Below are 13,918 nucleotides of genomic sequence, written 5' to 3'. Positions count from 1 at the left end.
TGGAGAGTCCCTGATCTTGAGCTCTTCCCTCTGTTTGCAAGCCCCGCCTCCACTCTGACAACCTGTCTCCCTTGCTAGCAGCTGGTGCACCACTTTATCACCCTCCTGGAATCCTAGTGTGCTCTTACACCACCACCTCATAAGCTCCTTCAGTTCTGTCTCTGCCCTGAGGCTGGGAGCAGCCAGGCCTGGAGGCAGGGGGGTCCCCCATGGCTGTCAGAAAAGTAGGTGTCCAGGCGCAGTGGCTGTGTACTGCTTGGGGGAGTGTGTGGGGAGGGCAGGAGACGCAAGATCAGCATCCAGGAACCAGAAAAAGCTCCAGCAGCCTGCAGCAATAGCCGCCAGCAGCCCCTCCTCCACCACCTCCCCGCTCTCCCCCAGGTGCAGGCCCTATGTGCCAGACTGTGGATTCCTCATTACAATCTCATGTTCGCAACAGAGAGCCTAGAGAAACTGAGTGCTTTGTCCAGGTCACTGAGCTCAGAAGTGAGGAGCCAATCCAAGCCTGCCCACTCCAAACCACAGCTCTCTCTGTGTTACAAAGTACAGTTTATCCATCTGTGTGTTGAGTGGCGGTTCTCAGTGGGTACAATAAGACCCTCCCTACCCTAAGAGCCTGAGCCAGGGGTCTAACGGAGGGCTGGGGAGCAGGGCAGGGGAACTGGGCCAGGAACCTGATGGGCGGGGGGGGGGGGGGGGGGGGAAACTTGTCGGTGAATTTGGCAAGGGTTGGCAAGCCGCTCAGGGGATGGTCAGGCCCTGGAGCAGAGGGAATAGAGGGACAGGGCCTGGGATGGGCAAGTTCCCTAAGATGCAGTCCCACACCCCGTCACCCACCGCCAAATACACACACACTATACCCTGCCCAAGAGTGGAGGTGCCTACAAAACCATAGGTGGACTTGGTTCTCAGTCAATCCTGGAGCTGACAGTATCTCTACTACCTGACGCCTGAGTGGGAGCCCAGGTTTGCCGAATGCTTACAATCTGCTAAGCATCTCATTTAATCCTTATTTTTGTCTCATTCCATAGGCCAAGAATGGTATACATACAAAAGGAACAGAGAAACAATAACTAATAAACCTTAGAGTGAAACGACAGATTCTTCCATGTCCATAGAAACCGCTGAGACACTTTTCTTGAGACTCACTTTACACTCCAAGACATGCCTAAGTTGAAAGAATAGAAAGAAAGGTCTCGCGAACACATAAATAAAAGATCTATACTATGCTCTGAACAGAGGGGCTCGGCTTGAATCAGACAAAACTCAAGACTGCCAGACACAAAACTGCCACTGGAGACCAAGAAGGTCTCCCCTCTCACAGGGACCAACACACAGAGCTCCCCTCTCCACCCCGAAACCCAGGACACAGAAAGTGCCTGGACCAAAGCGGGCAATCATGGCTGGCCATCTCAATCTTCCACTTTCGACCAGGGACAGCACAGCCCAACAGGAAGGTGACCCAGGGTCTCTGGGGGACTCCACAAAGCCATGGGATCCACAACAGCCACAGACTACTGCTGCCAGCTGTAGAAAACACACTCCCCCTTAAGGGCGCCAGAGATCCTCTCTGGGAGGGTCCCTACAGGAAGCCATAAACCAGGTCTCAATGGGTTGAGAGGCTTAAAAAGTAGGCCAAGAAGATCAGCATGACGATGGTAACAAGAAGGAAACCTGGGAAACGTCAGGGAGGGAGAGACCAGAAGTCACTCGCCACCTTCTCACAGCTCATGGAAGCCACTTCCTCCTCAGCCAGTGTTCTCTTGGGCACTTACCCAGCACTTGCCCACAGATCTCAGACTTTCGGTAAAGCCTGGGTAAGCCCCTCATTCACACCCCTCCACGCACACATTGAGCCTCACCCCAAGCTTGAGCCAGGCTGGGTATTAGGGAGAACACTTTTGAGCTGCAACGGCTTGTCATCCAATCCTGCCTGGTACCCTCAAAGTGGCCAAATACCCTCACTCTCATGATACAGTGTCCCAGCACAGAACCTCCCAAAGCAGCTCTGTTCCCCAAATGTGGGTGCTAACGTGCACCAGACACACCCAGCCCTACCATCCATCCCAACAAGCCTTGCATCAAGGCGTTCCCTGACCCCATTCTGCTGCAGAGTGAGGCTCTGCTGGCATAAATCCTTCCTGCCCACTTCCCACAGCTCTCCCGGGAAAACCCCCAGCTCTGCCCTTGCCATTGCTGCCCACCCCCCGCCGCCCCCTTTGGCAAGCGATGCCAGAGCCAGCCCTGCACTCAGTCTCTGGCTGTTCCTGCCCTCCATGGCTGCTTTGTCTGGGAATGGGCCCAAGTACAGCACAGAGGCTCTCCCCTCCGCAGAGAACCCCAGCCCCAGGGTCTGTCGGGCATCCGGGTGGGCCCCTGTGAGCTGGGTAAGCCAGCAGCAGCGCTGACTGCAGCTTTGTGGAGTTGAGCAGAAAGCTACGGATCAGCAGGATCTCACTCTACCCCTCCCTCTCTGGAGAAAAGCAGCCTGGGCCTCGCTTCAGAGCCAACTGGCAAGGCAGGACCCAGCTGGGAAAGCTGGACACAGGCCAACTATCAAGGGATATCGGTGTTCGTTAATCCAATTCCTCATTCCAGAGAAAAGAGACTGGCCTGAGGACATGCAGCCAGGAGCACGCTGCCCCGGAGCCAAAGACTCCAATGATAACGCCTTCACTGGGGTAGGCCCCAGCCTCTTGGCTAGACTTTGGGCCAAGCTTGAAGCCAAGATTAACCTCAACATCACCCGAATGGGGCCTCATCAACACCTGAGGGAGCAATGATATGTCATGCATGGTGCCCCGCACTCTGTATACTTTTAACCCTGTGTGTGTTTATTTCAAGTTTTGTTTTATTTTTATTTATTTGATAACAGATCCAGAGAGAAAGAAGTAGAAATGTATTCAATTGTCAGGGTTGAGCCAGGCCAAAGCCAGGAGCCAGACAGGTGGCCGGGACCAAAGTAGTTGAACCATCAATGTTGCCTCCCAAGATGCATATGAGCAGGAAGTTGGATCAAAAGCAGAGAGCAGGTGGGCCTTGGAAGACACACTCCAATATGGGGTGCAGGCAAGCCAAGCGGTAGCTTAACTGCTGTAGCACAGCCCTGTTCCCCTTATCCTGTATACTCTTCATGAGAGAATTATTGTTACTCTCCAGTTTCGTAGTAAGGAATTTGGAAAGATCTGAGGGTTCAAAACTCTGCCACACACAAGGGCTAGTGCTATGGCACAGTGAGTTAACCTGTAACACCAGCATCCCAGAAGCAGCCCTGGCTGCTCTGCTTCAGGTTGTCTCCTGCAAATGCATCTAGGAAACCAGCAGAGGAAAACAGCCTACGTACGTGGACTCTGCTACCCATGTGGGAGACCTGGATGGAACTCTGGGCTCCTGGATTTTTAGAGAATAAATCAGTAGATGCGAGATCTTTCTGTCTTTTCCTTGTTGTCACTCAAAGGAATTTTAAGATTTTTTTTTTTTAATTGCAAAGTCAGATAAACAGAGAGGAGGAGAGCCAGAGAAGATCTTCCGTCTGTCGATTCACTCTCCCCAGCGGCCGCAATGGCCACAGCTAGGCTGATCCAAAGCCAGGATCCTGGAGTCTCTTCTGGGTCTCCCATGCACGTGCAGGGTCCCAAAGCCTTTCCCAGACCACAAGCAAGGAGCTGGATGGGAAGCAGAGCCGCTGGGATTCGAACCAGCACCCATATTGGATCCTGGCACATGTAAGGCAAGGACTTAAGCCTCTGAGTTACCATGCCTGGCACAAAATGAAGTTTTAAAATCTTTTATCTTTTTAAAAAAGATTTATTTATTATTTTTATTAGAAAGGCAGATATACAGAGAAGAGAGACAGAGAGGAAGATCTTCCATCTGATGATTCACTCCCCAAGTGACCGTAATAGCTGGAGCTGAGCCAATCTGAAGTCAGGAACCTCTTCTGGGTCTCCCTAGCAGATGCAGGGTCCCAAGGCTTTGGGCCATCCTCCACCTCTTTCCCAGGCCACAAGCAGGGAGCTGGATGGGAAGTGGAGCTGCCAGGGTTAGAACCAGTGCCCATATGGGATCCTGGTGTGCTCAGGGCAAGGACTTTAACCACTACGCTATTGCGCTGGGCCCAAGTTTTAAAAAATCTTAAAACACACACACACACACACTTCAGGTGTCATGGAAGTGGAAAGGCAAGGCCAGAACAGGGGCCAGGTTAGCTGCCTCTGGATCCTTTTCTGCCTTTCCCTTCCCTACTGTTCTCAGCTCAGCTCCCTGCTTAGTCCATCCATGACAGCACCTCCTGTGGGCCACTCAAATCTCCCAGGGAGCAGCCTGAGCTGGCCTGGACACCAGAGGCCTCTAGCAAGATGCTGGTCAGGGCAGGTGGCTGGGGGAGGCCTGGCAGGTGACCACCCTGAGGCTAACCTGTGCAAGGCTTACCATCTTCTACCCAACTGCAAACCACACCTTTCAATACTGCAACTACAGCAGGCCAACAAGGGCTTTATATTTTACTTTATTTTTTAATGAAACCTTGGGGCCTGGCATTGTGGCACATTAGGTTAAATTGTTGCCTGTGATGCCAACACCCCACAAGGGCATTGATTTAACTCTCAGCTGCTTGACATCTGACCTAGCTCCCTGCTAATACACGTGGGAAAGCAGTGGAAGATGGACCAAGGGACTGAACTCACTCACATAGGAGACCCAGATTGAAATTCCTGGCTCCTGGCTTTAGTCTGGACCAGCCCCAGCTGTTGCAGCCATTCGGGGAGTGAAGCAGTGGATAGAAGATCTCTCTCTCTCTCTCAAACGCTCCCTTTCAAATAAATAAATACATCTTAAAACAAACAAATGAAAAGCTTTAGCAATTCCCTACTTACCAGCTGTCCCAAATCCCCACAGAACCCAGGTGGCACCAGAAGTCTGGGTCAAACCAGCCCAATGCTCAGGACCCTGTGAATGCCAATGAACACCACCCAGGACACTGAGCATCAGTACCCAGCCAAGCCACCCACTTCTCCAAACGGGGCTCAAAAACAAGCACATGAGTGATAGCTGCTCACGCACACCATCGAGTGTGGAGAGGGAGTGGGCCCACTCGCTCAGAAGACCCCCTCACTCTGAAGACTCCTGCTCCAAATCTCTCTCATGGCTGCCAAAGCTGAAGCCCTCAGAGGTGAGGCATGCACATCTGCCTAAGGACACCTGCTGTGTGGATGAAGGCAGTGGGCAGGGCCTCCCAGGTCATGTTCTCATAGACCTTGGCTTGACTCATCTCCATCCAGCAGGGAAGTGGAGCAGAGGGCCTGGAGTGTGAGGTTCAAGGCTACGGACGCCTTCATCAGGCTAGCCAGTTCTAGGAAGGGCCAAGAAGGCTGACGTGGTGGCCCAGGAGGAGGGCTGGTGTCTATATGAAGAATGGGCAGGTGGCTGGGGAAGACATGGGGCAATATGGCTCCCTAACACCAGCTAGTGACACCAGGAAGCCTGAAAGCTTGCTGCCAGTGTGAGGTCGGAAAGGTCTCAGTTTGGCTGCTCAAGCATTCTACAAGGGCTGCAGAGTGGACATGGCAATCTGTCTGTCACACCCACCCGGTCCTCAGGTCAGCCTCGCTCCCTTGCTCGGGCCCTGGTCAAGATACTGGGCGTCTGCCAAATGCTTGCACATTCCTTGCATTTCTCTGGTCTCGGTGCAGCTGTTACAGGGTCTTTCCTCCTGTGTTGATTTATTCCTGATTGTTCCTGAAATACACCCAGAGGCCTTTGGCACCACACACCGGGCACCAGTGGAGCAGCCAGCCCAAACCCCAAGTCCACACCAACCAGGCCCTCTAGGCCCCCGGCCAAGGCAGCTGCAGTCCTGGCTCCTGCCTCAGACCCAGCAGCTGGGAGGAAGGGAGGCCCAAGGCCCCACCCACCCCAAAGTACTTTTGGGGGAAAAACAGACACCTGGGAGCAACAACCAGCAGCTTCTATGAGCCTCGGGACCCCGATCAGCCACTGGGCATAATGACATCATTGCAACACTTCCGGGGCGGGGGATATTAAATGCAGTAATGCTTACAGAAGATGCCTGGTACAAAATAGGTATTCCATAACTGTTGTTCCCTTGCCTGCCCCTTGCCAGGCATGGGGTTACCGGTCTGGGGGGAAAGGAGTAGTTCTGCCGTTTATGGACAGCAGGAGTGGGACAAGAAGGCAGGAAGGCCTGACCACAGTGCTGGGCTCAGCAGCACACAGGGTATGGAGCTCAGGGACTCACAACTGAGAGCTGTGGTGCAGGGTGCAGAGCACACGCAACACAGGCCTCCGCTGGGCTCAGCCCTGTCTGCGGGAACACAGTGGGGCAAGAGCTTCACCCCAACCAGTACCACGAGGGGAGGCTGGGTGGCTGGAGAAGGCAATGGCAGAGCCATGAGGCTTGCAGAGAGCATGCCAGCCTGCCCAGAGGCCACCACAGTCAAGGTCCCACAAGTGGCAGTGCCCGCCTGGTTATTTTTGGCACCTCTTGTGCCCGGAGCCGGCAAGGAAAGGCAGCTGTGAGCAGTGTGAAAGGAAGGGCTGTTGACACGCAAGTGTGCAGGCGTCGCAGCAGGGGACACGGAAAGAGCGCCGGCAGCCGCTGGTGCAGAGGGGCCTTGGCCCCCCTCTTCCTCTCGCTTCTGTCCCCATGAGCTGACGCACAGCGCGGGCACTTCTGCTTTCGCTCAGCGCCAGCCTCCCGACCGCGGAACTCACTCTCTCTCACACACACACACACACAAATAAATAACTAGGGAGCCACAGAGAACATGGAGCCACACCCAGGAGCTGAGACAGTGCTCCTCCACGTTCCTTCTGGCCTGAAGCAGACATCCACAGTACTAGGGGCCGGCACCCACTGCCACTGGCAGCCCAAGGCAGCCCCTGTTGCCACCCTCCCAAGGTGAAAGCAGACACAATCAACAGGGGAACTGCAAGCAATGCTTCTTCCGCCTCTCAGCTTCCCCATTTGAAAGTGAAGGAGCTGAAGGCGCCAGGCAGGTTTCCTGGGAGCTGAAGAGCCAGGACTATGACCTGCGGCCAGATGGGGCCTCAGACAGAGCAAGGTCAGCTGGTCCACGGCAGCCAGGGGTTTGCTGGGAAGCTGCTGCCAGCAGAGGCTATGGGAACAGCCAGCTCTAGCCCACAGTCAGGGCTGCAAGCTATCAAGCTCCCTTTTGAGTCTTTTCTAAAGAGCTGGTAACAACAGGCTACATACGACCAGGGGTCCTGATGGCCCAACTTCCAGGAAAAACTAGGACTCAACATCCCTCCCCACTCCCCTTCAGCCCTGGACCCCATTTCCAAAGATGAGGGAACCCTGTTTGGGCTGCAAGCCCAGTGTACATATAAGCGGGATAAACCCTGCCCCGTGGCTCCCTTCCCCCTTCCCAAGGCTCCTGGAAGCAAGCAACGGCTGCCTGGAAAAAACGCTCTCACCGCCAGCTCAATGCACCGCCAGCTCGGGGGAGGTGGGGGGAGGCAGAGGGAACGAACAGGGAGCACCTTGGCCTGCTGGCCGCAGCCTGAGGCCGTGTTCCAGGAAAAGCAAGGGCAAGAGCCAACACTAAGAAAGCCTTGGGCTGCCCCCTCGGTTTCACTCCTCCCTGCCAGTCTCCACTCACCATAGGGAGACCCCTTAGCCCAGCAAACCGTCAGCTCTCCTGGACATGTGGCCACTTGCTTCTTACATAACACAGGTGCTCCCCCACCACACACTGCCCCCAGCCCTTGCTTGGATTTCCATTGGTTTCAAAGAGCCCAAGGGTCCTTGGAAGTCTGGCTTCCACCTCCAACCCCACCCAAAGCTTTGCTGAGGTCACCCTGGGAAGACTGCTGTGAAGCAAAGACACAAAGAGAACTTTTTCCTGGGCTGGGAAAAGCGGCCTCCAGTCCGCCCACCCACGGGAGCCCCTGGGGGGCCTGGGCGGGCAGGTTCTTGAGAATACAGGTGATCTCTGGGAAAGCCTTCCTCTTGCACCGTCTGCAGCATCATACCCTCGCACTGAAGGTTAGCTCAAGGATCTGAGCCTGTGCGGCAGGCAGTGGACCCCACAGTCATGTACAGGGTACAGGGGCGGCTACAAAATGAGCTGCATTCACGGGGGCCCCTGGTGGCCCAGGAGACTGTTTTCCTCCCACAAGCAGGACACCCTTCATTTCTGCTGCCCAGTAAAGAGCAGAAGGCAGCTTGGGGCTGGAGCTGGTGGACACTGGTAAAGTGACAGTCACCACCTGTGGAGTTCCTACTATGTGCTGTTATGCACAACCTTGCTGAACCTGTCCAGCAACCCTAGGAAGTAGTGCTACCATCCCCATTAGACAACTGAGAAAAGTGAGGCTGAGCAAGTTAAGCAATGGCCCAGGTAGAGAAGCTGGAGTCCTGGGCTTGAGTCTGGCTAGATCTCACGTCCATGCATTTTAGACTCACTGCCCAGGGAGGGGACCGTCCACACACCACCTGGGAATGGTGCTCTGAGTGTAGGGGTGGAAATGGGGTGTGGACAATTTGCTGGATGGCTCTGGCATCTCAACTGCACCCCTTCCCCCCTTGCTTTTGCTCCCAAGCGTGTCATTGTGAGCCCCGTGCACATGTGCACCTTAGGCTGGAAGGAAGGACTGGAGGCCCCCCGAACATGTGTGCGCCCTGGGGGAGGGTGGGGAACCAGCTTCCAAAACACAGGTTAGGCAGTAATGCCTCTGATTCACGAAATGAGCTCACGGCCTCCCAGCCTCCGGGTTGGAAAGGACCGGGAGCTCCGGCATGCTCCACCTAGGACCAGCCCGGCATCCTGTGGAGAGCTGACATGCCCAGTAAGCCGTCCTGTGCACTGCAGCTTGCTGTGAGTTGAGGCAGGCAGGAGCCTCCCAGGTGAAGCTGCACACACACATACATACACACACAGAGGCAAGGTGTCAACCAAGCCTGGTCCAGAGAAAGTGGAGGTTCTCAAATCTCACCCTAAGGACCCCATGGGGTCAGGATGACCAGGAGATACACATACACACACCTGAAGGCACAGTGCCAGGGACCACCAACGCCACACTCACCCATGCATGGCAGCCTGCCCATTAGAAACCAGTGGTGACGTGTGACGAGGTCCCAGCAACCAGGGCCGATAGGGCTGAGGCTGCCTTGTTGTCTTGCATTTGCTCCCTGACATTCACCTGCTCATGAACTCACACTAATAAACAGGTACTGGGCACTGAAGAACAACCCAGAACGGACACTGGAGCCGATGAGGAAGGGACTGGCTAAACCCTTGTAGCAAATCTCCCTGGGGGAGAGACTGGTTGCAGCTGTGACACGGCAAGTGCACAAAGAAATGGGTGCTGAGCAAAAGGTGGAGGCTTTTACATGGGTGACACAGGACCAGACCACCAAGCAGGAACTGTCCAGCCACTTGGGACCATCCCAGCCCACCAAGGAGCCAAGGTTCCTGGACCAAACTCCCCACATCCTGTCTAGGCCAGGACACAACTTTCTCCACGAGGCAGCCTTTCTGCAGCCACAGGAAACTCTCCATTGCATGTTGTCCCCCACCCCCACCCAACATACAAACATGGAAGTACTGAAAGCAGCAGCCCGGAGGCTTAAACACTGGGGCCAGCTTAGATCCCACCCCCCCCCTTCCCCAGGGGAAGGGGTGAAGGGCTCCCAGAGCAATTGGGAGAACAGGTAGGTTCTGCCCAGGGCTGAAGCCACACTGGGACCCTGCAGGCGGTCCCCAGGGCAGGCTGCATGACAGGGGAGGAGGAGAGGGCAAGAGGGTCACTGTCCTAGTTCTTCAACCCTGGTCCCTCTGGAAGCTCGCAGACCCTAGACCCTAGCCGGGGGCCAATCTGATCAGAGCTGAGACTGGATCCGACCCACCAGCCGAGTTGCTTTATCACAGTAATTGAATGTTTACACCCGAATTATTCACTCTGCAGAGCAGCAGGCAAGAGGCCTCCTACATTCGTCCCCTGGGAAGGTTTCTCCTTTCGCGGTGTTCTGGAATCCATCTGGCACCTGCAGGGCAGGGGTGCACGTCTCTGATTCTAAAGGACCATGGAGCCGCGCCTTCCCTGCCAGCAGGGTCCAGCAGGGTCCGGGAGAGCCAGGCTCTCTCGGCTGGAGCAACCAGGCGTCCCTCCCCCTCCTCCTACAAGTACCCCCGCCCCCCCACCAGCCGCCCGCTGCCAGCGGGGATCCCCCGGGCACACACGTGCGCGAGCGGCCTGCAGAGCCAGCCAGGGCCAACCAGCTCTTCCCTATGCTGCCACCGCGTGAGCAAGGCTCCATAGCCTGGAACTCGGTCTGACGTAGTCTGGCGCAAGCAGGAAATAGCCACGAAAGTTGAGACCAACAAAGTTTTAAACGGGCCAAGAAACTTCCCCTTCCATTTCTCCTCCACCGGTTCACACTGGGTTATGGGGGAGGGGGCCAAGAAGCTCCCTTCTGGGTGGCAGGTGTCTGTTCTAGGGCTACATGCCTTGGGATTGAGGCTGAAAAGCCCCGGGGCGCGCCAGGTCCTTTATCTGCCCTGGGCTCTAACCCAGGAGCCTTGTTGGGGGCCCTCAAAGGGACAACCTGATGCACACATTCCCCTGAGTGAGCTGGGCTTGCGGTGTGGTGGGAGTGGTGAATAAACCCCACCATACCCGCAGTGTGTTGTAGGGCCTACGGACCCCGGGTTCCCGACAGGCACCTGGGCACACTGCACCGGGCCGCAGCTGCGCGGGCGTGTTGGGGCGGCCGAGAAGAATGACAGGTCCGAGGCGCGCCCGCAGCGCGGGGGCGCTCAGGGTGAGCCTACCCAACGTCGCGCGCCCAATGCTCCAGCCTAGGCCTCGGCTGCACTTGCCCCAGTTCCATACCGCCTCTGCAACCTGGTCCCCAAGCTCCTCATCCACTTTCCCGTGCACGTTGGCGGAGGACAAGGGGGTTCCTGTGCCCCGTTCCCAGAGCTCGCGAGCCTCTCCCTACGCCTCCATGGCCTGGGCTCCGACCGTCACGCCAGCCGCTCCCGGCGGACAGCACGTTTCGCTCTGGCGGAGGAGAAGCCGTATTGCTAGCCTCGGTCACCACCGCCACCGCCGCCACGGCAGGCCCGGCAGCCGGAGAGGGTTTTCCAGCCGGGGCCGCGCCCGGGTGGGCGGGGGCCGCGCGCGAGCTGCGTCGCTGCACAAACACGGCGGGCTGCACTGCACACGCAGTTGCGGGAGGTACGGGCCGCGCGGGGGCGAGCTGCGGAGAGTCCACCGCAGATCCTCGCGTCCGGTCCCCCTCCACCGCCCAGGCCGCACAAGTTCGCGCGCCGCCGCGCACACACGCCGTCCGTCCCCACAACACCCCCTCCCGCCCCCGCGCCAGAGCGCCGCGGCCCCCCACTTCCAGTCGGCGCCTGCAGGGCTGCAGCGCGCAGGGAGAACGGCCACCGCTCACGCGCCGCTCGGGGTCCTCTCGCCGCCCCCGCCGCGTGCAGGCCTTGGCCGCCCGCTGGGCAGCCCCACTTACCCCAGTCCGGCCTCGGTAGTCTTCTCCCTCCCCGCCGCCTTCGGTGGCCTACGGGACTCCAAGCCCGCTTGCTTGCACGCACTCCCGGATTTTAAAAACAAACAGGCGCCGTCGCCTCCCCGCGGTGCTCTCGGGGTTTCCGCCAACCCGCGCCTCCCTCTCAAGGCTGGGAAGTTTGCAGGCAGGACCCGGGCGGGACGAGCGGGTTTGTCATCCCCCAGCTCGCAGCGCAGGAACTCGGCGCGCCCCGCGCCCGTGCTGGCCGCCTCGCGAGCGCTCTCCCTCCCTCCGTGTCACCCCCAGTCCTGCGATGCAGTGTCAGGATTGCACGGCTCTGACTCATCGGTTGAGCTCACAGCTTGAAAAAAAGGAGAGAGAGAGAGAGAGGGCGAGAGGCAACAGCGCAGGAGGAGGACTCTCTGGCGTGCTACAAAGGATTGCACAACTCGGGGCTGGGAGCGCGGAGCGCCCAGCGGCCGGCAGGCGCGCGCGGCACCGCGGCGAGCAGGAACCCGCTCTCCCACTTCATCAGCACAACCGTCTCCAGCCGGCCTCTCCGCCTGGACGCCCGGCACCGCCCACTTCCTGCGACCAAATAAGGCCGGGGAAGGCGTCTTCAAACCTCCCGGCGGCGGCGGCGCGGGCTGGGGATTTCCAGCAGACCTCACCTCCACTCTCCAGCCGGTCGCCGCCCTCCCCCACCCCAGCCGGGCCCCCACGCCCCCGACGGCTTTGCTGGGACCAACAGGCCACGCGGTTCGTTCCTTGCACACCAAGGTCAGGAAGAGCCGGTGACGAAATGTTTGCAAAGCTCTGGAGCTTGCCAGGAAAGTGTGTGTGTGTGTGTGTGTGTGTGCGCGCGCGCGCGCGTTGGAGAGGGCACACGTCGCTTTGCTCCACAAAGAACGCTCTAGGGGCTTGGAAAGGGAAATCCTGCCTAGTCCTCTCGAGCGAGCTCCCTAAGAGCCTCCCCGAGTTTCACTTTCTGCAGTCACCAGCATCCACCAAGGGCACCGGATGTTAAGGCTGTTGGGGAAAAGCCTCGGTCCCCCAGGAGGACCCCACATTCTCAATGCTTGGGCGATGCAAACTCCTGGGTTTAACTCTAGCACCCAGGGCCAGAGCTGGGAAGCTCCAGTTCACCCTTCCCCCATTCCTCCCTGTTTCCTCTAAATATCCCCAATCCCAAGTCGGCTGTTTCCCCCCCTCCCCAACCCCCATGGTGGGAAGATGGGAAGCAGCCAGCAGGGCAGGTCAGGAGGCTCCTGCAAGGCCACAGGGAGGTCAGGGGAGGGAGCCTGGTTCTTCCATGTGTTTTGGCGATTTTTTTTTGTTTGTTTTCCAGGGAGATGAGTCACAAGGAGATTTTCCTTTGAAGGAAAAACCACTGAAGAATACGCTGTGTCCTGGCAGCCACGTTTCCCCTGTGGCCTGTCCTGGGGAAGTGGAGGGGCAGGGCCAGGACGAGGTGGATGGAGGTCAGGTGCCCCTCTAGGAGAAGGGAAGGGGCAGTGGGCTAGGATCTTGTCACTCCCCAAACCCTCATCCCTACCCCAGGCCTGCAGCACTAGAGCCTCTCCCCAGCCTCCACCCACGGCAGCCCTCCCTAGGTGAGTGGACCACACCAACCTGTTGTCTTGTAAAACCTGCACCCAGGGGGCTTGGCTTTGCTGTCCTCTCCCAACCCTCTGCCAGCCAGGTGCACCTAGAGGTCACAGCGACCCGAGGAAAGGGGCTTATTTTAACCCTCTTGCACCATGTTATGATAGATACGTGCAAGTAATGACCCCTCAGCACAGTCTTATCTACAGAATACAGATTAGTATGCCGTGGGACTTGACCAGCTGACCTCTGCAAACACCTTCTGGTTTAAGAGCCATGAGCCTGTGATTGTGAAGAATGAACAGGGAAGTTGGGGAGCCCTCCTCCCCACTACAAGGTCTGAACCTCTGGGACACCCAGGAGGGCCTCAGCATGCTACCCCCACCAAGCCTTTGTGTGTGTCTACCTTCTCTCTCCGTGTGTGAGAACATGGAGGTTCAACTAGGCTACGTGACTCGCATGAGGTCACAGGGCAAACCAATCATCGGCCACCTCCCTGCTGCTCTTCTGGCCTCCCTTGGAGGAAGGCTGCCCAAGGAAGGCTGCAAGCCAAGCACAGAACTGGGACACTGGGCAAGCAGCGCCCCCCAGGAGTGCCAGCCTCTCGCGACTCCTGGCAGAGGCATGATACAAAGGCGTTCTGCTTCCCCCTCCAACACCCCTGGTTTCTGTCCTGCTGACAGCTCAGCCAAGTCGGAAAGCATAAGCAGAACCAACAGGGTCTTTCAAGCCCACTTGCTCCCAGATCCCTCTGTATACCGGCAGTGACCCTAGGCTGCCTTGAGGGCCCAGAATACCCCC

At 57.5% G+C, this 13,918-nt stretch overlaps 1 protein-coding gene across 1 annotated transcript in view; it reads right to left on the bottom strand.

The window, feature by feature from the left end:
- Nucleotides 1-13,041, bottom strand: part of MIDEAS (mitotic deacetylase associated SANT domain protein) — a 39,043-nt gene extending 26,002 nt beyond the window's left edge. Inside the window, exon 1 of the mRNA XM_040975319.1 lies at nucleotides 11,516-13,041. The gene's annotated coding sequence lies outside the window, so the exon portion shown is untranslated. The remainder of the gene's footprint in view (nucleotides 1-11,515) is intronic.
- Between the last annotated feature and the right edge of the window lie 877 nt (nucleotides 13,042-13,918).

The sequence above is a fragment of the Ochotona curzoniae genome, unplaced genomic scaffold (assembly GCF_017591425.1).
Source record: "Ochotona curzoniae isolate NIBS_2020 unplaced genomic scaffold, NIBS_Ocur_1.0 contig_2688, whole genome shotgun sequence".
Classification (NCBI taxonomy): Eukaryota; Metazoa; Chordata; class Mammalia; order Lagomorpha; family Ochotonidae; genus Ochotona; species Ochotona curzoniae.
The sequence above is the reverse complement of the archived record's forward strand: the minus strand, read 5'-3'. Positions and strand labels throughout refer to the sequence as shown.